At 54.1% G+C, this 23,336-nt stretch overlaps 1 long non-coding RNA gene across 1 annotated transcript; it reads right to left on the bottom strand.

Moving 5' to 3' along the window:
• Window positions 1-8,952: 8,952 nt before the first annotated feature.
• Window positions 8,953-22,360, bottom strand: LOC122205316. Its single transcript, XR_006195997.1, has 4 exons — window positions 21,749-22,360; window positions 11,905-11,975; window positions 9,844-10,391; window positions 8,953-9,473 (listed from the first exon to the last, which is right to left on the bottom strand). It is a non-coding gene; the product is annotated as an uncharacterized LOC122205316 (long non-coding RNA).
• Window positions 22,361-23,336: the final 976 nt, after the last annotated feature.

The raw sequence follows: 23,336 nt of genomic DNA, 5'->3' as shown, positions 1-23,336 counted from the left end.
TTTGAAATCAGACCTCGGAGGCAGGTCCTCACGGGGCTCCTGTCAAGTCTCACTGGCTAATTGGACCATCACTCGAGGAGCACACCCATCAGCCCGGAGGCTTCATGGCTGGGTCCTCGGGCTGCCCAGGGGGATGACCCCAGTGGGCCACACCAGCCTCTCCCCCAGAACCGACAGACCCCGTGTCTGCAGACAGGGCCCCGGCTGTGTGGATGGCGACCCCCAGGAGAATGTGCTGAGTAAGCCCGGATCCGTCCAGTTTCGAGGTTAAAGTCTCCTGTTCACAGTGATGTCTCCATCCTCCTCCTCCACTGCACTCGAGACTCGCCGTGTGCATGTTCTCGAAGGTTTTCCACGTTGATCTGGGATGCACTAATGTCCTCTCGTGGGGCGCCCTGGGGGCCTACAGGTGCCGACGCTTTGTGGCCTGAGCTCAGGTCTCCCAGACACTCTCCTTGTAGAGATGACCTAACAGCGGCTTTAGCCCTGACACAAACCCTCGGCAAGTGCTAGAACTCTCCGCCTGGTGGTCAAGGACACTGCAGGGAATGCGTACCTTCCCCAGGACGCTCGCTGCTTCTAAACTGGGAAGGACCCGAGACCCACCTTCCCTGAGGGTGTGAGCGCATCTTCTGGATGAAAAGACACTGCTACCTATGTGCCCTCCACATCCAGAGTCGCCTCACCTGCTTTCACCTCAGGAGACACCTGTCTGCCTCGGATCCCTGCTAAGACCTTCTTGTCTTGACGTTGCTTAACCCTTTCAAGCCTGTGTCTCTTGCCAGCCAGGCTGGATCCGATTTGGACAGGGCACTTGGGGAGAAGGCCTGCGGGGATGCCACCCCAGATTCAGGTGGGCCCTGGGGCCAAGAGCAGGAAAGGAAGATTCCCCCCACTCGGGAGCCCACTTCTGCCTCTTCACACTTGGATCCTTTGAGTCTGGGGGTCATTGGGAAGGGTCTGTGGTTTAAGCACTTAGGGACGGGGGGGGTGCTAAAGTGGGGCACCCTGAAACCCGCCACCCACCCAGCTCTGCAGCCCTACACTGCCCCTGTGCAGCCCCTACATTGTACCCGTGCAGTCCCCACACTGTCCCCGTGCAGCCCCACACTGTCCCCGTCCAGCCCCCACACTGTCCCCGTCCAGCCCCACACTGTCCCCATCCAGCCCCACACTGTTCCCATCCAGCCCCCAGACTGTCCCCGTGCAGCCCCACACTGTCCCCGTCCAGCCCCCACACTGTCCCCGTCCAGCCCCACACTGTCCCCATCCAGCCCCCAGACTGTCCCCGTCCAGCCCCCACACTGTCCCTGTGCAGCCCCACACTGTCCCCGTCCAGCCCCATAGGGGACAGGAGGACCCGAGTCCGTATGGCTGTGAGGAGGTCACCACAGAGTGGGCCAGGGCCCCTGCCATGTCCATGTGTTCACCAGCCCGCACACCCAGGTCCGAGGAGAGAGTCATACACCTCGGGTCTCACCCACACCCTGCACCTCTCCTCGCTCCTCCCTGCAGTCACCCCGATGTCTCCCAGAGTCTGGAAGTCCAAGGCTGTTGTCTGGTGGGTCAGCTTGGGCAGAACGTGGATGGCTCACCAGGTGCGTGCAGGCCCTCCCACCAGCCATGCCATGGCCCTGCCACACTCACCACTGCCCAGACTCGCCGCCCTGCGCTGGCCTAGGGGGCCTTCTCAGGAGCCTTTCAGCTGGACAGCGGCTCCACACTGCTCTTCTGTGCTCTGGGCGCCCCCTCCGACCACCATGTGCCGTCTGGCCCATCCTCAGCCATTTTTCTCATCCCCTTGAGCACCGGGCCCTCCGTCAGCCTGCCAGGCCCCGTCCTGGGCTGCTGTGGGTGGCTCGAGCTTCTCTCTAGTCCAGAAAGCTGCCCGGCCCACAGGCGGGACTGGATGGGTGCTTTGGCGTGGGCTTCTCCTCGTCTTCCAGACGGCACGGCGTCCCGTCTGCCGGCAGGCGCAGGTGCACACACCGCCCGGCAAGGCAGGTGGGGGAAGCCGGAAAGCTCTAGGGCTAGAAAGATGCCAACAGCTGGACCACCCTGCTGAGCTCTCAGCACCACAAAGGAGCTCTGGGGACCGTGGTCAGCGTCGCGAACCTGCCGTCCCCAGGACCCAGGACTTACGCTCTGGACTTTCATTTCTCCTTCTTCACATGGGGCAATGTCCCTTTCTCGACGTGGGAAGGATCACGGAAGTGACATACCACGCCCGGCACACACCAGCACCCAGCATATGCCCCTTCTAACAGGCTCTAGAAGCGACCTTCCTGCTAGGAAAGCAGGATGGGGACACGAGTGTCAGGGCACTGGACGGCGGGATGTGAAGGGTCTCGAGCACTTGCGGGGCCTGACTCGGCTCCTTCAGCAGGTGAAGAAACAGGGAGGTCCCCTCAGGCGCAGCTGGTTTGCTACTCGCAAACGTGGTGGGAGAAAGAGCAGCCAAAGGTCCTCGCATGGGCCGTGGGGGCCACAGGACAGCCACCGCAGTGAGGGGACACCAGGCAGCTCTGCCCCTTGCAGCTGTGCCTGAGGGGGGCAGGTGGAAGGTCTCGGCCGTCTCAGAACCTGGGGAGGCTGTGAGAAACTCATGATAGCCCCCTCCACTCAGGAAGCGACTTAGAGAGGGCAGTTCCCCACAGGCCCCCGAGATTGATCCCAGGGTCTGGGAGGACCACAAGGCATTCTGCAAAGACCTGCACTCAGCCACAGCCCCAGCCTTGCATGTGGCCCACGTGGTCACCAGGGCCCCAGGGAGGAGCCAGCCCCCTTCCACGGGGACAGGGCACAGACAGAGTGGCAAACAGCAGGACTCAACAACGGTGAGAGCCTTGCTCTGAGCTTGGGGTTTCCCCCAAACGGCACCAGGAGCCCTCCAGGAACTCGAAGCAAAATAACCACCGAATCAAGTTGGCGCCAGGTTTGGCTGTTAGTTTTCCCAAAAGCAGAAGAGAGCGAATATTCAAATCATCACTCGATGGGGAGGGCAGTTTTTTTTATTAAATAATATTAAATAACAACAGATTTTCAACTTGGCTCTGCTTAATATCCCGACTAAACTCCATTAATAATCGAGAAGCTAAGAAAACATGTTTTTCGTGATTTTTCTTGGGCTGCCCCGCGCTCCCTCCGTTCCCTGGAGGTGGGTGTATTTTTATGTTATGAGAGGCCAGCTTTTCAGCAGGCATTCTGAGAAAGAGGGGGTTTTTTGCAGGGATGAGAGTGGGAAGCTCCTGATGTAGATTCCAGAGGAAGCTGGAGTTTGGACAAGAGAGGTTCAGCTTTGCTCAGAGTTTACTTAGTACCGCACAGGCGGGTCAGGGTCAGGTCAGAGTGGGACCTTCTGCCCCCGAAGCCAAGCCCAGGGGCAAGGAGATACTGTGAGGAGAGCACAAAGTCTACATCTACTTTTAAGATGGATGGTGAACGTTCTGGCTCTGTGTCCCCTCACCAGGGTGTGCAGCTGAGCGGCCCTTCCGGAACTTTCCACACAGCACCAGCTTCCAGGAGGGTCGGGGAGCCTAGGACCTCGGAGACTGCAGCCTGTGTCTCAAACGCCCTGGGGCTTCTGCCTGAGGCCCTGCGTTCGGATGTGCCCACTGGAGCGGTGCACCTGCCCCGGGGGCGCAGGGGCACCCACAGGGGAAGGGCCTCCAGCAGCCTTTTCAAAAAGTGGTGAGTTCCTTCCTCTGAAGTGGCTCGGAGTCCCCTCCCCAGGAAACAGCCTTGGCCTGGGGGTGTCCCTCGGTTGCCACATGGATGCTGACCGCTGACAGCACACGTGTCCCCCCATATCCAGGGTCCCCCCAGATGCACACATCCACGGCCTCACCTCGCCCCAGCTCCTCAGGCCCGCAGTCCAATGACCACAGCCCCTGCTGGGCAGCCGAAGGCCCACCCAGCGTGCACTTGTGCCCCCGCACAAGTGCTCTGACACCCACCACACTGGACTCAGCTCCCAGGCCTCCCAGCTACCCTGCTCTGGCCACCCCCTGGGACCAATTCCATGACCCTGCGTGATGCCAGCCCAGAGATGACGCCTCCAATTTCACTGCATTTAACCCACTTCTGGACCCCATGAAATTTGAGCATCTGGAGGGAAAACGGCACCTGGGATCCTGTGTGTGCACGAGAAGGTGCTAGAACAGTCAGAGCAGGCTGGCTTCAAGGGCAGCATGATCCAGGGGCACACCCACCTTTCCTCGTGTTCATTCCCTCACTCTGCCAGCACCCAGGTCCACCTGGGGGACTGGAGGCCAGCGGGTCCCCTACAGATGGGTCCATACAGCACTCCCTCCTTGTGGGGCGGACGAGTGAATCAAAAACTTCACTTGGAAAGTTCAACACATTACAGACACTTTTATTCATTTCCAACATCAGCCACATTAATTTCTAGCTAATTAAAAGTTTAACAGCCTCGGGGCCCCCGGGGAGCTTGGTCAGTTGAGCATCCAACTTTGGCTCAGGTCATGATCTCACGGTTCCTGGGTTCGAGCCTCATGTCGGGCTCCATGCCGACAGCTGGGAGCCTGGAGCCTGCTTCAGATTCTGTGTCTCCCCCTCTCTCTGCCCCTCCCCTGCTCATGCTCCGTCTCTGTCTCTCAAAAATGAATAAACGTTAAAAAAATATATTTTTTAAGCTTAACAGTCTCAACCCATGGCATAGTGTTTATAGTCACTGAACACTTACCCTACTGGGATAAAGGGGGGGAAGTTCAACAGATCAGGGCTCTTTCACCATAGGAAATTCCTCACAGCCATTGAAAGGATGATGTAGGTATGTGTGAGCTCGTAGGAGGAGCCGGCGACACACTTTGCAAGAAAAAAGCTGCCACACACCATCCCCGTGTACCCTAGTCCTGTTCAAATTCTACACGGCACACAAGCGTACAAGGAGGGCCTTGGGGACACTCACTGACCAATGGCTACATCTACCTCTGGGAGGAGAGGGGGAGCAGGTGAGAGCAGGTGGGAAGAGGTGAGGGCAGGGAAACCACCTAAGAGCAGGTGGAGACAGGTGAGGGCAGGTGGGGGCAGGTAGAGATATGTGGGGACAGGATGGCTGGGTTTTCCCGGAGCAAACCTTCGCTCGTCCTGAAGGCAAGGGCCGCAGCGCATTCGGCCACTGAGTGGAGAGCCCCTTGGGCCCTCCCGGGGATGGCAAGGGGGGCGTCCTTGCTAGCACTCATCTCCCCCAGGACTATGAGCTGCTGGTGCCCCATCAGAGGTGAGCTTCCGGTCTCCTGGACGAAGGCAGACGAGCTTCCCGGGGAAGCGCCAGGCCGGTCCCCCAGGGCCCTTGGCCATGGCTGTGGGGGCAGGGAGATGCCTCAAAGTGAGTAGGATCGAATCTGACCCCGTGTTTTTATGAAGATCCTCTATCTTCAAGTCGGGGGGGGGGGGGGGGGGGGCGGGGGGAGGGAGGCAAAACCATCTAACAGCCGCGCTGTGACCAGGAGGGTCCACACCAGGAGGGCTGACAGCCTGCCACCGACTCCCCGCGGCCCCCTCCCGAACCTTTGTCCGTCTCCTGGGCCGGCACGCGGTCCTACAGGTCTAGGCTCCTGATGGAACACGGACTGTTCCCGGGACCCCCTGCGCCGAGAGCCCCTCGGCCAGCACAGGTGACCCTCCGGCCTCCACGGCCTGCTGTCCGCACTCTCCCGGGTCACAGGTCCCCGCCCCTGCTCACCAGCACTGCTGTCCCGGATCAGTCACAGCCCAAAAGTTGTGGTCTGGCAAGTGACGTCGATGAGGACGTGAGTAGACCCAACACAAAGAATTACGGGTCCAGTCCTGGAGGATTTCTGTGTCATGGCTCAGTGTCTGTTGTGACCCTACAGAGAACGTCAGGCCCCTCTGGAATGTGACAGGAAAGGCCGTTTCCCCGACCTCTGCCCTGACCAGAAACTTCTCCAGATTCCTGCTTGCTGGAGGTCACCGTGGCGGCCAAGAGCGGAGCCTCCTTGTCTCAGAACCACGCGGGAGGGGGTGGGTGAGGAGACAAGCATACTCGGAACAGAAAACTCTTCTGCTACCGAACGTTCAGACCCCATTTCCTGGATCTCTCAGGGGCCCAATCCTGCTGTTCCTCAAGGTGCTTCTGTCCCTGTGTGTCTGGGGATTTGGGAGTTGGAGCAGGTGCACAACCAGGTGTGACGGCAAGCGTGTGATGTTGAGTCCCGGCCCCGCCTGCAGGCGGGTGGTTTGCACACTCCCGCCAGGGGCCGTGGGACCAGCCAGAAACCCCGCCCCTCGGGCGACAGGACATCTTGCCCTTGGATTCTGCCCCTGCCATGGCCCAGCGCCGCCCCCATCGCAGCCCAGGAGGAAAGGACCAGCCACCTGGGCACAGCCCCAGAGGTCGGGCGGGGAGCAGTGGACACACATGTCACAGAAGACACCAGTTAACTCGAAAACCCCTCCTCTCTACATGAACGGGGTGGATTCTTCGATCCTAAAGAGGCAGGCAGAGGCCAAAAACCAACGTGTATCCACTTGGTGTGGAAACCTGCACCGCTCAGCCTCTGTTTGGTCATAGGGCCCCAGGCCTCCGCAGGTCTACAGACTGGACAGACTGCCCAGCCAGGGCCACCCCCGCCCCCCACCACCGGCCGTTCAGTGAGGCAGCTCCCGCCAGTGAGCGCGCCCAGAAGACGCAGGCAGGAGAGGCCCCCCGGGCCTGGGAGCCCTCAGGACCCTGCACTTGGAGCCCTGAGACCCTGTCTGCCTGACGCCAGGGCCCCCACCCGCCGCACCGCCTGCCGAGTTGGCCGCCCGCGTGACTCTCCTCCTTAGACTTCAATCTAACGAAACCCTATTTATCCTCAAAGCTTCTGGGGCGAGGAAAGCGGCTACAAGGGCAACAATGCCTGCCCGTCAGGACTCAGAATATAAAGTTGACCTGACTGATCTATGAGGGGACCACAGGTCACCCCTCCAGCAAGACACACAGCCAATGCTCCAGCGAGTGCACCCAGTGTAACCTTGGGAAACGTGGGGTCACAGGAGCCAACTACCCTCCGCAAACACCTACGCTGAAATAACAGAACTTGTGGATATGTTTCCACTCATTACTCTTAGATTTTTTGAAGGGTCAGTATTTTAAGTTTTTTTTGAGTTGAACTTGTGGGACTCCACAGGAGGTGACATTTCCAAGTACCCCGAGTTCCCATGCTTGCTGCGGGACTGCAGAGAGATGCCCGTTTTCAAAAAGGGGAGACAGCCTGGTTCCGTGGTCCTTCCGAAACGGACCGCATCTGCACAGCCCTCCTTCACCTCCACCTGGCCCCCAGCGACAAAGACGGACAAAACGTCCCTCATGCAGCCAGCCGTAAGACCCGCAAACCACGGCCACGCAGTCAACCTGCTTGGCTGGCCAGGCGGCCCCACAGGGGAGATTCCTCTGGCTTTCTCGTCCCGTGATGCTGAAAGTTCTCCCCACCGTGGGTGTGCTGGAGGGTTCCACCCACGACTGAGAGCACTTCCTGGGGATGGCTGCTGCAGAAAACAAAGTTATAAGTATCTGCTGGGAATTTCGCAAGTGTTTGGTTTGTGAACAGAAACACCAGCTTTCCAAGAGCAGGGTTCCAGATGCCCTCCCCAGCCATTCCCCGCGGGCAGAGGGAACACGCGGGGTCCTGATGGCAAGGGGTTCAGAGGAGGCTCCCTTCCATTGGACAAAAGGGGCTTTTAGAACCAGCTTTCTGGTGAACTTAATATGTTAACATATTGTAAACTATAAGGAAGAGAGATTAGGTCTTTGTCCCAGTTTCCAACACAGAGCTGCTAAAATCCTTGGGGTTTCCTAAGTGCAAGAGCAGGGAGGTGTCTCTTGTGCTAACGGGGTGGGGTGGGGGCTGGTCTGTAGCTGCTGGGTCAGAACCCAGGTGACACCTGGACTGGTGTCTGGAGTGGGGAGGGGCCGTGCTGGGGGACGGAGCCCTCAGCCTGGGGGGTCTGACGCTGTCTCTCCGGGTAGATGGTGTCAATCAGCATGAATGTATTAATTAACGATTGATGACTTGGACAAATTTCAACAAGTTGCTAACTAAAGAATAACTTTTCCCTCCAGTATTTCTTTCTTCAAAATGCCTAGTTGGGTGGGTATTATTGGGTCACCATAACACCTTTTGTGACCTGATGACCTAAGTATACAGGGGTGCACACCGTGGCTCACAAGGTGGCCTTCGGCAGTTGGCAGACCGGGAGACGCAGTCCCCTACAGACCCCGCCGGCCCCGACACTGTGCCCGCAGCGCACAGGCACACACTCCACGACTGCATCGTAAAGGCTGGTGCGGGTTGGAAATGCCGCGGAGAAGGCTCTCTCTCCAGGAGGGAGGGACGCCAGGACTCTTGGTGTGAAAGCCAACGTGTGATGGGTGACCCCAGTTTAGGGAAGCCGTGTGTCCACCAACTGGCCAAATGGAGAAGGGCGCAACCCCGAGGCCCATATGAGGCTGTATGAGCTCGGCCACCCCAAAGATGGGGTCCCACTGCCCACTTGGGGGCCGGCACAAGGGGAGCCAGGAGCACAGTTTAATGACACACACATCCAGAGCCACCAGGACTGAGCGAGGACGGGTGGGGACACTCCCAGGCCAGCTGTGCGGGGCAGGCCCAGGGGAGGGGACCAGCCAGACGCCAGCTCCTCCCCAGCCCCGCAGGAGGCCCTGCCCTGAGACCCTGCCTTCACCTCCCTCCCTGGGCTGGCCCGACCTGTGGCCTGGATCTACCGGCCTCACTCAGGGTGACCAATGCCATCTGTTCCTCCCGAAGGGCCCCCAAATATTCCTGCCAAGCTCTCCTGGCAAAGGGAGCCTGCACATGAAGTGTCACACTGATGAAGTTTTGGGGTGATGGGGGGGGAGGGGTCCAGAGCTGACGGCCCGGAAAGAATTCTTGAAGACGTCTTTGGTGCATAAAGGTGGTTTATTAAAGCATGGGGACAGGACCCATGGGCAGGAGGAGCTGCACTGGGGTCATGATGGGTAACTCATCACATACCCTCAGCTTGGGAGGGGGCGGGGATAGAGTAAGTCTCTTAGGAATTTTGGAAGCAAGGTTTCCAGGACCTTGAGGGGGTCGCTGTGGCCAGGGAAACGCCATTTATTACCGTTTAGTAAAACCTCAGTCCTGAGACCCCTCGGGTGTATATCGGGGGCCCTAAGCCTGGAGCATGATGCCAGCGTGTGTCCTGGGGCAGTTGAGATAAAGGAAGGAGCCTTACAGGGTCCTTGAGGTGGGGTGATGTGAAGCTGAGATTCCCTTCTGTCCCCCGCAGTGTCATCATGGAGGCAGCTGAGCCCCTCGAGGGAGGTCACTGCGCCGGTTTCAAGGACTGGTCAGTGAGCCGTAGGCAGTAAGGGGATTTGATGTTTCGTTTGCCTCAGTTTCCCACGTCACCACGGCAAGCACTCGAACCCCCTTCCTGTGTTCTTGGGCGGCCAGGAGTGTCTGAGGAACATCACACAGATCCACGGTGGGGGTGTGGGGGGGGTGCTGTCCGCCTGTGCTCTGCCCTCAGCCCACCCCACGCTCCCTCATCAAACTCATCTCCACACTTCACCACACGTGTCTCAGGTGTGTTTTTATTTCAAATCCCCCGTGGCAAGGTGGGGTGTTGTGGTCAGGGCCCCCAAACTGCTAATATGTCCAGGCACACTGGCTGGAGCCTTGGACCCCAGAGGAAGTTCCATGCGGGGACCCCCAGTCTGGAGCCCTCGCCCCCCCCCCCCGCCCAGGCAGAGGCTGTGGGGGTTGGGGTCGTCAGTTCCATAGCCCAACAGTGGCCTTCGAAGCAGCAGGATGTGCACATGCCGATTACCTTTCCTTCATCAAGCTGACCGGAATCCCAATGCTGACAAAGCTGGAATTCAGGCAAGGCTTGGGGTTCCTTCAAAGATGTGTCACCTTACCCTGGTCCAGCATCACTATATAGTCCCCAAAGAGAGATCCCTGCCCCACTAGGTCCCCTTCACCTGCCTCTGCCGGGCCGGGGATCCGCTCACGTCTCTCTAGGTTGTTAGAGAAGGCACCTACTCTCGCTTTTAGTTTATCTTACACATTTCGGGGTCTCTTCGCATGCTCAGAGCTGCTGGATTTGTGAGGCCAACAGGCCCCCACTTTAAATAAATCTCATATTATCCTGTGACTTTAGCAACAAGCGGGGGTGGGGGGAGCCATAATCAGAAGTGTTTACACAGGCTTTATTTTTTTTAAGCCCTCAAACTAAAATTAATGAAAATTATTTCCTGCATCTCAACAAAACACGACCTATTTTTGGCCCCTAAAATTGTTTTCGACTTGAACTGATGCTTGCGCTCTTGCCAATCTTGATAATTGCTGCTCCGTCATGGCTCCAGCTAATACGTACTTTGTTAAAGTGAAAACAAGAGATAAAATCAGAAAATGCGGATTTGTATCTTCATCGTACATGCACACGCACACACTCACAGACTCACACACACACACAATCTCCCAGTCGCACATGCTCACAGGCTTGTGCATATATGTGCACCCGCACACGCGTGTGCACACGCTTACACCCACGTGCACGGTCCTCAGGAAGTGTGTTTTCAGCGCAATGGCGAGAGCATTTCCACTGCCTCCCGAGAAACCTTCCGTCTGCTCTTTAAAAGCAGCTGATGTGCCCACACAGAGGGACACTTGCCCAGACACCCTTCCATTAGCCTACACCACCAGTTCCCGGTTCAGCCCAGACCCCCACTCAGCAGACACTCTCCACGGGGTCCGGGAAGCCGGACCCTCCTAACAGCACACAGGTGCATTTGCATGGGGCACATGACTCGGGGAGGGTCCCCCGACATCCTGCACGGACGTGTGGCTAAAAGAAATGCCCTCCAGATCAACACAAATTATCGAAATAACAATCAAGAGGAAACGAATGGGTGGCCTGCCATGGGAGTTGGGCCCTTGTGACTCTGCCCTCGTTGTAGGCCGGCGGGCGAGCCCCAGGGACCCACGGAGTCAGGCTGCAGGCAGGCGAGGGGTGCCCTGCGCTGTGCACGCACTCCACAGAGAATCTGTTCTCCAACTCAGGTCACTGCTGCCCAAGTCAGGGCCACTCTGCCCGCCCCCCACCCTGGTCAGGGGCAGGGGGTCCATGCCTTTAGGAAACATCCGCTTGGAAGAGAAAAGAGGGGCAGCCTCAAAGAGCAGTCTGTGAGTCTTTGTGGGTGACCCCCAGGGTAAACCCCACCCGTGTGCTCTGGTCAGAGGCGGACAGGGGGGGGGGGGGCATTCCACCCACACCCGACACCTCGCCAGGCTTCACCCTGTAAATATCTGGCTTCCTTTTTTCTCCTACATCCTCAAATTCAGAAAGTAACTGCAACCTCCTCAATGTAGTGAACAGTGGCCTCTGTGCAGAGAAGGGCTATTTGAAATCACTCTGGGAAACAGTGTAGTGAAGGCCAGGTCACCGGAGATCTGCGACCACTCCGGGCCAGGAAACCACAGAATGCATCCCTACTGTTGCAAACACCCATTGTAATGGCCTTTTCCGAGGGGCCCCGGGTCGGATCGTCATCTGCAGAACTCACACAACAGCTGCTGCAGGGATGAAACACTACAAGCCAGCTGAGGTGCCCAGCACAGCGACGGGCACTGCGTAAGTGTCCGATGAGTGGCTGATCTTGCTTCTAGTTCCCCATATCTGCCCCCCACAATTCAGCTGCCAGAGGACCAGCAGCAGCCCATCCTGACCCTGGCCCCAAATCAAGGCTCAGCCTTCCCCCTGCTACCCCTGAGTTTTAGATCCCTGAGTCTTCGGGTGGCTAGGACACGCAACCCCACTATCATGGGTCAACACCCTCAACATCCCAGTTTTCCAGGAGGCACGGCCAATACACCAGGCTTTCCCCACCTTTTAAGCATCATTCCGCACCTGGGTTCAGGAACAGGTATCAGAGGCATGAGCGAGATCTGGTCCCTGCCCTGCAGAGGAGAAACAGACAGGAAATCAAGGTTCTTAAAAGCCAAATAAACTCTACGATAGGAGCACAAGGAAACAGGCAGTAATGAAAAGTCTGGCGGTGTGGGGAAGGCTCAGCGGAAGATGTGACTTCTCACCAAAGCTGTCAGAGGCAGGGAACGGCCCGAGGGCCTCTACACAAGTGAGGTGATGCGAGGATGTAACCCAGGGCAGCCAACAGCTACACAGGATCGTTGCACAGAGACGAGTCAGGTCAGAGGTCAGCAGGGCTGCTGCACCAAGCCTGGAATTTATCTGATAAGTAACAAATTTGAACGAATAGACTGCATCAGAAATAACTACAGGTGTCTCCAGCAGCTACACCTCCAGGTGGGTTTTCAAAAACCTACACAAAACATTAGAAGGACAGAGAAAAAATTAAAAGAGAAAAAATATTTGCAACCTGTATCACAAATGATTAATAGCCTTAAAACATGGATCTTCTACAGAGAAGAGAGAGGAAAATGGGCAAGAAACCCACAGGAAAGCGGGCTAAGACATGAAGAGCTGACAAACGCGAGTTGGAAGTGACCTTCAAGTCCAGGAAAAGACGTTCAGCTCACTCATAAAAGGAGGAAAGCAAATCCCAAGTTCCTCAGACACTTGAATAGCTGGGTTTGAGCTGAACGTGTCCACTTACACACAGGTTTTTGGTTTTTTTTTGATAAATACCATACGTCACCGCAAACGTTATGTTCTCTTCCTTATGATCTTTAAAAAAATTTTTTTACGTTTATTTATTTTTGAGAGACAGAGCACAAGGGGAGGGGCAGAGAGAGAGGGAGACACAGAATCCGAAGCAGGCTCCACGTTCTGAGCTGTCAGCACTGAGCCTGACGCGGGACTTGAACTCACGAACTGTGAGATCGTGACTTGAGCTGAAGTTGGATGCTTAACCGACTGAGCCCCCCAGCCTTCCCAACCTTTCTTTTTCTCCCACCCAAAAAGTAGCTGCTATCAATCCAGTGTTTCTCCTTTTTGTAAAATCGCATTTCCAAATAATAAGAAAGAGAGACAGAGCATGAGCGGGGAGGGGCAGAGAGAGAGGGAGACACAGAACCAGAAGCAGGTTCCAGGCTCCAAGCTGTCAGCACAGAGCCCGGTGCAGGGCTGGAACCCACGAACCATAAGATCGTGACCTGAGGTGAAGTCAGACGCTCCACCGACTGAGCCACCCAGGCTCCCCTTCCTTATGATTTTCTTGACAACATTTTCTTTTCTCCAGCTTACTTATTGTAAGGAGACTATATATAGTAGACATAACATACACAAATACTCAAAACACAATACACAAAACTAAATACACAGTGTTACTCAACTGTTTACATTATCAATAAGGCATCCAGTCAACAGTAGGCCATTATAGTTAAGTTCTGGGGGGAGACAAAAGTGATACATGGAAAGTCAACACCCTGAACCACTGTGCTGTTCAAGGGCCAAGTGCACACTGGGGTACAAGTTCTCACCCATCAGACTGGCAAAAATCCAAAAGACTGACCGCTTATAACAAGGTAAGACAGAGCAGAAAACGAGCAAGACTGCCAGGAGGAGATTTTCTGGGTTGGCATGCAAGGGGCTGGAATCTGGAGGACCCTGAAGGGCTAGCTCATACGTCCTGACAATTCTCCTACTGGAGAATCTGGAAAGAGAGAAATCTCCATAGTTCTGAAGTATTTAGATCCCAAGGTTTTATTACAGAGAGGACTCTGGTGTCACCTGCAAGGTGTTTGAGACCAGAAATGAACTGCAGGTATGTAACATGGAGACGAGCCATGGCGCCCCCTTAACTCTGGATGGGCCATGGTCACGGGCTGCTCACTCCGGCCGCCTGACAAAGCGCAGCGCCTGCCCTCACCACTGTCCTTTGTATTCAAAGTCAAACATATAATAAAAAATTATCAGACATTCAGAGAAACAAGAAAATAAGGTCCATAATAAAGAGACAAAGCAGGTTATAGAGATATGCTGAGAAATGACACAGATTTGGGGATTCACAGACAAGGATTTTAAAATAGCTGTTACAAATATACTAAAGTAACTAAAGAAGAGCATAAGGATGAATTAAAAGATGGATAATTTCAGCAAAGAAATGAAAACTACAGAAAAGATCCAAATGGAAATTCTAGAATGAAAAAATAGAACCATCAAAATTAAAAACACATTGAGTTGGGATAATGGAGGCTGAACAAAACAAAACAACCAGTGAACTCAAAAATAAATTCACAGAAAGGATTCACACTGAAGCACAGAGAGAACAGAAAACAGGTATTGTGGCGCATCCCCGATGTAGACAGTATCAAACGTGGTCGTGTTCACAGAAGGAAGGAGGTTAACAGAGCAGAAGAATCTGAACAGATAACGAGCAAGGACTTGCCAACATTGCCAGTCATCAGGCTGACAGTTGAAAAGCTCAACAAATCCCATGATGGGTAAACACAAAAAAATCTACACCAAGCCACGTCCCAGTCAAACTTCTGAAAACCAGAGAGAAACTGGGTAAAAACACCCAGAGGGAAAATAATCATATTCTGGGTAACACCAAAAAGAGAGGCTAGTGGCTTTTCCTAAAAACAAAGGAAACCAGAGTGAGGAACATGAAATATTTTTTTTCAAATGTTGAAGGACAGTATTTCCAACCCTAAATTCTATAATTGGCAAACATATCCTTTAGAAATGAAGCTGAAATAAATCATTTCCAGAAAATAAAGGAAGCTGAAAGAATCTGCAGCAGCAGATCCTACACTGAAAGAAACACCACAGGGAGACCTTTGGGCCATCAGGATCATCCAAGACGAAAGCACAGGTCTCCTGGGAGGAATACTGTGCACCAGAGGGAGTCAACATGTGGCCAAGATAAAACATAGAAAGATGTATGTCACACTATTAATTCTTTAAAAACCTTTTTTAATGTTTATTTATTTCTGAGAGAGAGAGAGAGACAGAGCGCGAGCCAGGGAGGGGCAGAGAGAGAGGGACACACAAAATCCGAAGCAGGCTCCAGGCTCCGAGCTGTCAGCACAGAGCCCGAAGCAGGGCTTGAACTCAGGAACGGTGAGATCATGACCTGAGCCAAAGTTGGACACTTAACCGACTGAGCCACCCAGGCACCCCCAGACTATTAATTTTTTAAAGCAAAAATAATAACATTGTTCTGTGTGTTTTGTAACACATGTGTAAGCAAAATATATTATCTCAATAGCACAAGAGTGGATGGAGGCCCTGGTAATAGAATTACACTGTTCTAAAGCTTTTACATGGAGAAGTGGTCCAGTATTAACCCGCAGTACCCTGAGAACGGTTTATAATGTCTAAAGTCAACAATCAAAAAAATACAAAAAAGCCAATAGAGGACATGAAGTAGAATACCAAAAGGTATTTAAAGAATCTGAAAGGATGTAAAGAAAGAGAAGCAGGACAAAGATTCAATGGAACAAAGAGAAAGTAAACAGAAAATGGTAGACTGAGCCCAGTCACCTGGATGATTGTATTAAATGTTAATTAACAAAAAAGTTCAATTAAAAGACAGAGATTAGAGGACTAGGTTCAAAAATAAAAATCAAGACCCAACTACCTGCTATATAAACAATGAACTTTAAATACAAATGCACCATTAGGTTTAGATTAAGGGATGGACTATACATACCTGGTAGACACTGGTATGAGAAGGCTGCAGATGGAGAATTGAAGGATGGAAGAAATCAGAAGAATTGTGAGACTATATCCAAAGGAATACTAACTATATTAAAACAAGAACACTAACATGTTCTGGAACTCAGAATCTACAGAATTAAGACATAATAACAACAGCCCAGAAATCGGGGGTGGGGGGGGCACAAATATAAGTAAACTTTCTGAATGTGCTTTCATTGCACAGAAGTAGGATAAAAGTATCAACCAATATTAGAAGTCTATTGATTAAGAAGACCTTTGTAGTTTCTAGGGAGCATTGCAAAATGACTAATGAAGAACTTTGAAACCAGTAGGAGGAAGTAAGAGTACAGTCGTGGAAATTAACAAGTGGGACGCCACTTCTGACTTCGACGGAGGGAGATTTCCCGAGCTCCTCTATCAGCCACGTTGACTGCAACTAACAGGTGTAGTAACTACAACTGGGTCAGGTAGAGGGGAGCCACCGCATGGAAAAGTTGCCCATGATGGAGTGTTTCCTGGTGCAATGATTCCTCTGGCCTCTCTCAGTGTTGCCCCAAGCACAGAAGAGGCAAAACTGGCTTTCAGGCCAGAGCAACAGAGAGAATTTGCCTCTCAAGCTAAGAGCGTCAGCGGGAAATGCCTGTTTTCTTTCATTCTCTTCGCTCTGAGCTTTGCCCAGAGGCGTGGCCCCGGCCGGGAGCTACAGCTACGGCTGTACAAGAAGCCACCAGGGAAGGGACGTCTGCAGGCCAGAACCGGTGGGCGACCCCAGAGAAAGGCTGCCTGCTTCTGAGCACGAAGCTTCATAAGTCCCGGGCTCAGCCAAGGGGCACAGAGTAGGACAGACCCAAGGCAGCACAGCAAAGCTTTGAACACAGAGCCGAGATTAGAACCACGGGCCACAGATGGTGAAACAGAATTTGTGACTGATAACCAAGCCGAAATCCCGCTCAGGGAAGGAAGCAAACAAAAGCATTGGCATTCTCCAGGAGATGATAATGGGACCCTGCACGGAGAGTCTGAGGAACGTGACACTCCCCATGGGGAGGACACAGTTAGAAACACCAAGGGAAGTGAACAAATCTCTAGAAGAGAGACAGTGGACAAAGGCCAGCCTCTAGACAGCCCAAACGCAGAAATGATCAGACTTCCAGCAGCTTCTATCACCACACTCTGTGAGGCCAAAGGAAAAACTCCAAGTGAAAGACAAGATTGGGGTTCCCAACAGAGATAAGAAGTGTTAAAAAATAACCCCATGGAGGGGCGCCTGGCTGGCTCAATCGGTTAAGCGTCCAACTTTCGGCTGAGGTCATGATCTCACAGTTCGTGAGTTTGAGCCCCGCGTCAGGCTCTGTGCTGACAGCTCGGAGCCTGGAGCCTGCTTTGGATTCTGTGTCTCCCCCTCTCTCTGCCCCTCCCTTGCTCATGCTCTGTCTCTCTGTCTTAAAAATAAATAAAACATTTAAAAAAATTTTTTAAATAATAATAACCCCATGGAGATCGGAGAGGAGAGAAATGTGGTAAATGAACTAAAAACTCACCTGATCAGCTCAATAACAAAATGGACATCATAGGGGAAAGGGCTTTGTGAATTTGAAAACAGGGTAGGTAGAAATTGCCCAGTGTGAAGAACGCAGAGAAAAAGAAAACCAAAAACAGTGACAACGATAATCAAAATAATACGAGAGAAAGAGGAAAAGACTGGCATGGAAAAAAGAATTTGAAAAAATCTTAGCTGAAGACTTCCCCAAGGTGGTGGGTGAATAACACAAACTTAGAGATTCAGGAAGTAAGAAATACCAAGGATATTAAGGAGAACCTCAAATGAAACCATACCCAACATTTCATGACCCAACCGCAGAAAACAAAAGATAAAAGAAGGAGCTGGAGAATGTGACACATTTCATGACAGGGAACAGGGATGCATGTGACTGAGGACACAGATCAAAGGGAAGGAGGCTTTGCTGAGTGGCGGGATGCCCACCCAGATGCCGGCATGCATTCTCTGGGACCTCCGGGGGAAGCTGGACCTTAAGGTTCCTCCTGCCCTGAACGTGAGCGCGTGCATTCCTGGGCACCTCTGAGGTCCGCATCAGAGCCGGGACACCCAGAACAGGGAGAGGGTTTGGAGAGTGTGCACAAAATGCCCACACGGCTGACTCTGGGTTGAGTGTGGATCTATAGCCTAACTGTAGCTCAAGATTGAAAGCCACGTGAAACTGGGCACTCTCTCTCCGGACCCGAGGCAAAGTCCTGCAGTCAAATCCCCTGCTGATGTGTCCCTGTCCAGGCTTTCAAGCAGAAGTGTAGACTCTGTGGGTGGTCCCAGGGGAGACCGTGGGCTCCGTCTACAATGTAAATGCTTATACAGCGCTTCTCAGAAGTTCTTTGAGGCAAATTATCTATGCATAAGTCAGTTTTATTTTTTTTTTAATTTTTTAAATGTCTTATTTATCCTTGAGAGAGAGAGACAGACAGACAGACAGACAGGGTGCAAGCAGGGGAGGGGTAGAGAGAGAGGGAGACACAGAATCCGAAGCAGGCTCCAGGCTCTGAGCCATCAGCACAGAGCCCGATGCAGGGCTCAAACCCACAAACCGTGAGATCATGACCTGAGCTGAAGCCAGACGCTCAACCGACTGGGCCCCCCAGGTGCCCTTTGGTTCTACCTTTTATAAAAGCCCTTCAGTGTCTCACTATAAAGTAGACATGACTACCCATGACAGCTTACTCTTTATATGCATCAATAATGTTTCAGGGAACATTATTGTAGTGATGATTTTGAAAGCTTGATTATTCATGGGAGAAAATAGCTTGGGTAAATTAAGCTTGGGTAAATTAAGTGATTAAAGTAAATCACTTTACTGTCTAATTTCAAATACTTGTAAAAGAATAATTAATTAAGTGGGCGAATTAAAAAACAATAAAGGGACAGAAAGGGAGCATGCAAACAGCTGTCAAAAGGAACGGACATATCTAGGGATCCCTGGGTGGCTCAGTCAGTTAAGCGTCCGACTTTGACCCAGGTAATGATCTCACAGTTTGTGGGTTCGAGCCCCGCATTGGGCTCTGTGCTGATGGCTCAGAGCCTGCAGCCTGCTTCGGATTCTGTGTCTCCCTCTCTCTCTGCTCCTCCCCCGCTCACGCTCTGTCTCTCTCCTTCAAAAATAAACGTTTAAAAAAAAAAGAAAGAAAGAAACAGATGTACCTAAACTACTATCAAATGAGTGGGTTACACAGCAAGGAATCAACAGGACAAGGAAGAATATTAACGATGACAGGGTGAGAGTGTGGCTTCACCAAGAACACGGAGAAATTCTCCAAGCGTCTTCCGAACTCAGAGCCTTAAAATACATGCAGCAAAGGCTATCAAACTGGAAGGAGAATTGATTTTGGAGTTAAGTGCTGTGGCCCCTCAGCTGGCTTGTCCTTGTCCCTGGCCCCCATCACCATCCAGCCTCCTCTCTGGGGGAAACCACTCCCGGCCGAGCCACCTCCTGGGCCAGCACCTGCTGCTGAGTCCAGGGACCGGGAGAGTCATGCTGACCAGTCTCACTTTAAATCCCCGACACCCCAGTGGGTCCTTCATGCTGCCAGGACCCTGTGCCTCTTTTCAGGGCGGCCCTCTCCCCAGTCGCACCTCCACACCTTCCTCTCCCCCCACCTCACACCCACTTTGGCTTTTCTCCTTCCTCACTACTGGCCCAGGCTTCTTTCTTCTGACCTCTCAACCCTCAGGCTCATCACCGGCCCTCTGTCCACCACGGCCTCACTCACTGTTTTGGAAATTGCATCAAATCTCATTGCTTCAAATTCAAAATGTATTTGTATCTTAAGGCTGCCTTAATCAATCACCGCAAACCGGGGACTTATTACCTCCTGGTTCTGGAGGCCAGGAGTGTGAAAGGAGGGTGTGGGCACGGCCACTCCCTCTGAGACTCTGCACAGGGTCCTCCAACCCCACCCCCAGCTCAGGTGGGGACAGCCCCCTGGGGCATCCGGGGCGTCTGAGGCACTCTCCTCCCATCTCTGCCCCCCTCCCTCCGCATGTTGGTGTCTCTCTGCTTGCGTGGCCACTGGTCAGTGGACTCAGGACCCACTCTAATCCTTCATGACCTCCTCTTAACTTGAACAATTACCTCCTCGAGGACATACTTAAAACTACGGTCACATCCTGAGGTTTCCCGTGGACGGGAAGTTTGGCTGACACTGTCCAACCCAGGACGGGCCACCCTCTGCCTGCAAAACCATGCGGCCCACACACAAAGCACATTAGGCTCATCTCAGTACCCTCCACTCCAGAGTGAACTCTAAATCCAAAGTCTAAGTACCATCCACTCAAAAAGTTCCAGGCATGGGGGGGCATGGGGGGGCATCTGGGTGGCTCAGTCGGTTAATCAGCTAATTCTTGGTTTTGACTCAGTTTGTGAGTTCGAGCCCCACGTGGGGCTCTATGCCGGCAGCTCGGAACCTGCTTGGGATTCTCTCTCTCCCTCTCTCCCTCTCTCTGTGCCCCTCCCTCTCGCTCTAAATAAATAAATAAATAAATAAATAAATAAATAAATAAACTGTAAAAAAGTTCCAAGCCTCATTACCTAACCACCCAAATGGCCTGGATGGGTGATCCATCCTGGGCAAAATTCCTCTCCCTATGGATCCTTTAACCTAGAAAACATGCCAGCTGCTTCCAGAAAACACGGTGGGACGGCATGGGCCATCCCAAAGGGGGAAGACTGGAGGGAATAAAAGGGCGATGGGTCCCAAGAAAGTCCAACACCCAGCAGGTGGGGCCCCAGGAAGACCTGTCCTCTGGCTTTCTCAGGGAGCTTGAGCCACCTCCAAATTGTCGGGCCAAACAGGACACATGGACTCTGGCGTCCCCAGCTCCAGACTACGGGTCTCCAATGGCACCAGCACCACCCTGCTGGTCGACTTCTGTCGTCCCTTCCAAACCTGAGAATTCCACCTCCACCAGGAGACACCACTCCCTCCGAGCCCCTCGACCCCTCCAGGCACCCAGAGCACCGGCCCCTGGGTGCACACACCCTTCCTCCCGTCTTTTCCCTTCAGCTGGGCTCGTCCACAGCTGGTAAGACTCCATGGGAAAGCCACCGTCTCTCCGTGACCACACAGGTACCCCCTCCCGGGACACAGACGCCCACTGCCCACTGCCGTCTGGCCCGGCCAGCCCGGGAGACCCCACAGCCAGCGCAGGAAGGTGCTCGGTAACGTGGCCTGAATGGACCGCTGGACCATAGCGGGTGTCACCTGCAGGTCGTGACCATTTCTAGCCACCTGATCAGCAGTACGGTCCTAACGCATCCCCCCAGCCAGAGCACAGAGCCGGGAGGCTTACCCAGCAGGACATCTGACAGAGTGACAGTTAGGTTCCCTGTCCCCACCCCTGTCTCCCCTGGCTGGAAGCTTCAAGCAGCTCGCCACCGAGTCCTAAAATGAGATCGCCCCCACGTTACTTGCCTCTGGGAGTTAGGACCTTCCTGTGGTGGGAGAGCCTGACAGCCACACCTCTGGGGACACAGAAGAGGGCTCGGCGCTCCCGACATCCATGTGCATGTGGAGAGGGACCCTCGGTGACAGGCCAGCCAGGGCCTGGGCAGAGGGAGGCCACATGTAGGCGGTGCTCGTGAGCTACAGCAGGGAGCCCAAAGAAATGACAAGCTCATGTCACCTGGTTAAGATGACAGGCTGACCCCAGCTATCACCACCCATAATCAGGCCAACCGAATTGTGTTAGCGAAAAGGGACGTGTTCTGAGTCTCTCTGATTCCCCTGGCTGCACTTAACTGTACAAGCATTCAGGTACCTTGGAGGGGGGGGGGGGGGGTCTTTCCACTGAACATCCCCCCCCCCGGGGGGGTCATTAACCACCACCACAAGATGACTCAAAGTCTGACAAAATTAACCAGCATGACACCCAGCTCAGTTTCAGCCCCTCCAAGTCCACCCCACGACATTTACGATCTTGGGCGGGGAGGGGAGATTCCTTGCAGTTTTGTCAAATAAAAAGTGACTCAAGACTGAAACATGATTCTCCCCACGTCGCTGCCCCCTGCCACAGACTCACCTCGTTGTCGCGAGACCTCACGGAGCGGGGGACGACATCCCTGCCGCACGTGGTCATGGAACATTCGCGGGAGTGACGAGGCAGCCTTGGGTTACCGCGGTCGCGGCGCCCGGCTCTTCGACGCCCCCTAGGGTCTCCGCGCGGAACTGGCTCCTGCTGTGCGGCCCCGGCCCCGGCGGTGGGGGGGAGGGTGCTGGGAAGCCCAGGACCAGGGGAGGACCCGGGTGTCCTCCCTGCGCTTTCCGACCACACTCGGATGGCAGCGCTGCAAAAGGGCCACACTGCCTGGTGACACTGGCCTAAACACAGAGGCTCAGGAATCTGGCTGCGCAGCCGGCTGTTTCAGAATCCAGGTCTCCATGGATAGGAAAGGAGTCGTGCAACCAACCCGGAGGGATTTTTGTTTGTTTTTTGCTTCCTCTAATTTTCCAATGCAATTCGAGACCCTGTTCTGGGAGGCTGAGGGAGATAACACGCAGCTACAAGGAGGGATGGGGGCGGGGGGCAGCCAGGAGGTGACGCACGGTGTGCGGTAACCTGGACGAGTCCGCACAGCCTGCACGCTGGAGTGAGAGGGTGGCTGTGCCTCCGCGGGGCTGGGGACGCAGGCCCCTCTGCGCATTCCAGCTCTCTCTTCCTGTGGAGCAAGTATTACTCCTGCTTTATGTCTATATGCCAAGAGTACATCGGTCCCCAATTCTAAAGGGAGCCCGCACACACCTACCCATGTGCGCACCTACACACGGCAGGGCAGAGAGACTGTGGGTGCGCGCTGGCTTCGCCCACAGCCCCGCAGGGGGCGGGCCGGGCTGGAGGGGGGAACGCACGGGGGTCCCCAGGGGCAGTTTCTACTGCAAACTGCAAAACGGTCCTCCAAGATACCTACCCACCTCCTAGGGCAAGTATCCATTTCCGAGAGAGTCCAGGAAAGCCCCTTCCCGCGGGGGTCTCTTCGGTTTGCATTGCTGACCCACTTGCTCTTGGCAGAAGAGCCTTGGACCCGGTCGTTGTCGATTCAAGCCTGGACCACTGGCGCCCTCTGTTGGTCACCGAGGGAAGGGGCGCGCAGACACTTGAAACCACCGGGCCGGAGCGCGACCTCGGGGGCGCAATTGCGCCCTGGGACTTCCACGCTGGTGCACAGGGTTTAGATTGCACAGGGAAGCGAGAATCCCAGACACTCTCCACTCCAGCGGACCGGAGGCAACCCAGTACAATGCGGCCCGGAAAACGGTTGTAAAAGTAACCAACTGTGAGGCCTATTCGGTTATTAAATACACCTCGGCGGTGCCCGCCTTATTCTTTTAATTATTTTCTTGTGGTGGATGTAAATAAACTCCATGTGAAAACATAATCAGGGAGCGTCCCTCCGACAGGAACAGTGGTGACGTCAATCTCTGGCAAGTCTCCTAAGGACCCACTCGCTGCCAGCCCCCTTTGCCAGCTGGGGACTTGGCAGGAAACACCCAGTGAGGCTGCACCGCTTTGAGGAGCGGGCCTGAACCGGGTGGGGACCACGTGCGCACCTGTACGTCCCGGGGGGTGGGGGTGGGCGTGGGGGGGCTAGTGCAAACGGCCCCACGCGTGC

The sequence above is a fragment of the Panthera leo genome, chromosome A2 (assembly GCF_018350215.1).
Source record: "Panthera leo isolate Ple1 chromosome A2, P.leo_Ple1_pat1.1, whole genome shotgun sequence".
Classification (NCBI taxonomy): Eukaryota; Metazoa; Chordata; class Mammalia; order Carnivora; family Felidae; genus Panthera; species Panthera leo.
The sequence above is the reverse complement of the archived record's forward strand: the minus strand, read 5'-3'. Positions and strand labels throughout refer to the sequence as shown.